Below are 4066 nucleotides of genomic sequence, written 5' to 3' on the forward strand. Positions count from 1 at the left end.
GCACAATGAAATCCTCGTTGTCGAGGCTCTCCTCTTCCTCGGAGAGCGGAAAATAATTACTGTCCTCCGAGTCTCCGAGTATGGCCTGCTCATCAGGGCAAACTTGCCCGTTATCCCGTTCCCCCTGTTCGGAGGCTACCTTGACGGGATCTTCATTATTTTTGGCATCGTCCGGAGTATTATTTTTTCCGGTACCCGTACTGCAGTCTTTGGAACGACGTGACTTAGAGAGGCGTCGAGGAAGTTGGTGCTTGGGTTGTCTCTCAGGAGGTTTATCCTCAACTGGATCCTGTTTGTCATCGTTGTTAGTTTTTCCAGGTGAGTCCACCATGTATACGTCGTAGGAAGAATTGGCCGTCCGTCTTCTAGTGAATGGCGGGTTTTGGCCTTGCTCCTTGTCGGCATCGTCGTCCGTACTGGCGATGTCTTCGGAGCCATACTCAAGCATGTCGGTTAAATCCTCGACAGTAGCTATGAAGTGGGTGGCGGGTGGGAAGCAAAATTCCCCACCATCAGCCTCTAGTTCAAACCGTACATAGTTCGGCTCGGAGTCCCCCGCCAAGGACAGGTTCTTTAATGAGTTTAGCATGTTGCCCAAAGGCGAGTGCTGGAAGATGTCTGCGATGCTGAACTCAAAGATCGACAACCGATCAAGTCCGGCATCCGCGGATTCACATGGTTCAGAACTTACACCCAAAGACGAGTCCGAAGTTCTGGTGACACAAATATTGTGTGAGGTTAAGTCCATTTGCGGCTCCAACGTCGGGGAATCTATGGCCTCCGTGGTGGGGTTGAGCCTCCAATCCTTGGATGTCGCGGTGTGCTTCGGCTCTAATGCCAGAGTGGCTACATGAGCTATCTCCCGGATGCAGTCTAATGACAAACTTAGGTCATGTTCATCAAGGTGACCAGGAGCGGTCGCCGCGGTCTTGAATCTGGCAAAGATCAAATCTCCACGGATGTCCGCAATGTAATTCAAGCTCCCAAACCTGACCTGATGGCCAGGGGCGTAGCTCTCGATCTGCTCCAGGTGGCCAAACGAGTTGGCTCGTAGTGCGAAGCCGCCGAAAACGAAGATCTGTCTGGGGAGGAAGGTTTATCCTTGGACAACGTCACTATCAACGATTGAAGGGGCCATCGGACCTTTCGTCGACGGCACAGTGGAACTCTCAATGAAGGCACCAATGTCGGTGTCAAAACCGGCGGATCTTGGGTAGCGGGTCCCAAACTGTGCGTCTTAGGTCGATGGTAACATGAGACAGGGGACACGATGTTTACCCATGTTCGGGCCCTCTCTATGGAGGTAATACCCTACGTCCTGCTTGATTTAGATTGATGAATACGAGTATTACAAGAGTTGATCTACATCGAGATCATAATGGCTAAACCCTAGAAGTCTAGCCTGTATGACTATGGTAATGAATATTCGGCCTATCTACGGACCTAGCCCTCCGGTTTATATAGACACGGGAGGGATATAGGGTTACACAAGGTCGGTTACAGAGAAAGGAATCTACATATTTGATCACCAAGCTTGCCCTCCACGCCAAGGAGAGTCCTATCCAGACACGGGTTTAATCTCCGGTCTTCGTATCTTCACGGCCCATCAGTCCGGCCCATAGTTAACAGGCTGGACGCCCGAGGACCCCTTAGTCCAGGACTCCCTCAATCATGTTTTGCTCACGGAAGATGCTTAGTCAACGGGTCTACTACATTCAGATCCATATGTATTTTGCAAACTTCTATGTCTCGATCCTTGAATTTTCGCGAATGGAGTTGAAGCGTCTTTTGATGTGTTTGGTTCTCTTATGAAACCTGGATTCCTTCGCTAAGGCAATTGCTCCAGTGTTGTCACAAAAGATTTCCATTGGACCCAGTGCACTGATTATTACACCCATATCGGATATGAACTCCTTCATCTAGACTCCTTCATGGTCTGCTTCCGAAGCAGCTATGTACTCCGCTTCACACGTAGATCCCGCCACAATGCTCTGCTTGGAACTGCACCAACTGACAGCTCCACCATTAAATATAAATACGTATATGTCGGTGTTCTGGGAACGGGGGTCCCCAGACTTGCCTGCCTGCGGCCTGCGGCGTGGCTCAAAAGGGGGCCCAGCACGGCCCGTCTTCATCAACATAGACCCAAGACCCTCGCGAGGGGCCAAGCCTCGCGGGGTAGACGACACGGAGCTTCCTCAGGCACGGCCTCATCAGGCTGGCTCGCGAGGAGGCGGAGAGATCAAGGCGGGGTACCTCACGAGATGCCCGTGATGCAAGCCATGACGACCAAAGGCGCCAGGCGGGCGCCAGCCGCGCAGTGTCCTCCTTTCCTCTTTGGTGCAAAGGGAGCAAGCGCAGGCGAGAGCATCAAGCAAAGGCACCCGTTTTGGTGCAACGAGACCAAGACCAGTCCAACGGCAGGGAGGAAGTCATTGTGGAGCCCAAGCTAGCGTCACCACCAGAGCCTTTGGCAGGCGAGGACCAACTTTAGTCAGGATAAGTGTACCAGATGTTCCCCTTCAAAATGGCCAATTGTTGGCGCCCTTCCCGCTCAATATTTGGGAAGAGGCCCAGGGCCTTTGCCTATAAATAGGACTAGCCACCCCCAGGGTAGGGAGATTGAGATCGGGATCGAGATCGGGATCGAGATCGAAATCGGAGAGAGAATCGAAAAGAGAGAGAGAGAGGGGTGACTGAACTCCTCCCAGCAGTTCATCCCCCCAACCAAGAACAGACCCTCGCGAGGCTGTTCTTCCTTGTATTGCTCATCATCATCAGCCCAAGAGGCAATCCACCACACCACACACTGGAGTAGGGTATTACACCACAACGGTTGTAACACCCCGGATGTAACTTTCCCAATTTGTACTCCAACTCTTGCCGTTTCCGGCGATAAGTTAATTTATTTTCTCGGGTTCGGGTCTTTGTCTCCGTGTGTTGTTGTCGTTTTCATGCATCTCATATGATGTCATCATGTGCATTGCATTTGCATACGTGTTCGTCTCATGCATTCGAGCATTTTCCCCGTTCTCCGTTTTGCATTCCGGCGCTTTGTTCTCCTCTGGTGGTCATTTCTAGCTTTCTTTCGTGTGTGAGGATTAAAAATTTCTGGATTGGACCGAGACTTGCCAAGCGGCCTTGGTTTACTACCGGTAGACCGCCTGTCAAGTTTCGTATCAATTGGACTTCGTTTGGTACTCCTACGGTTAACCGAGGGACCGAAAAGGCCTTGTGTGTGTTGCAGCCTAACACCCCTCCAATTTGGCCCAAAACCCACCTAAGCCCTCTCTATCATCTAGAGTGTTCGATCACGATCGCGTGGCCGAAAACCGCACCTCATTTGGACTCTCCTAGCTCCCTCTATGCCTATAAATAGACCCCTTCCCCGAAATCCGGATCCCCCCTCGTCCAAACCCTAGAAATTCGCCTCCGCGCCGGCCGGACGTGTCCGTCCACCGCCGGACACGCCGCGCCGCCACCCGCGGCCACTGGCAGAGTGCCACGTGGCGTGCCGCCACCTCCTCCCGCCGAAGCCCGCTCGGCCCGGGGCCGGCCCCCGTGGCCCGTAGCCGCCCGCCGCCTCGCGCCGCCATCCGCCGCCTCGCCCGGCCTGCACCCTTCTCCTCCACGGCGCCGCGCCCGCGCCCGCCGCCATCTGCCGCCTCCCCGCCGGCGCGCCGTCGCTCGCCGCCCGCCGCACCGGAGCAGCCGCCGCCCCGCGCCGCCCAGGTCGTCGTCAGCCGCCCCGACCGCCACCACCGCGGCCGACCCGAGCCGGCGCCGCCATCGCCATCGCCGGCCCTGCCGCCTCCTCTACCGCCGCCCCGTCGTCGTCCTCATCAACTCCGGTGAGAGCGCCGCCGCCTCGATCCACGTGCCCGCCGAAACCCTAGATCTGTCCCGGAGAGGTTGATTTTTCCACTAAGTCCTCGGAATTTTCTAGTCCATATGCTCATGTTCATAGTCCCGTAACTTTCCATCCGTAGCTCCGATTCATGCATATAGCATATCAAAATGTTCACCTCAGAGAGTACATCATTTCATTCCATTGCATCATTTTCAT

This window comes from Triticum aestivum, chromosome 6A, assembly GCF_018294505.1.
Source record: "Triticum aestivum cultivar Chinese Spring chromosome 6A, IWGSC CS RefSeq v2.1, whole genome shotgun sequence".
In the NCBI taxonomy this organism is placed as follows: domain Eukaryota; kingdom Viridiplantae; phylum Streptophyta; class Magnoliopsida; order Poales; family Poaceae; genus Triticum; species Triticum aestivum.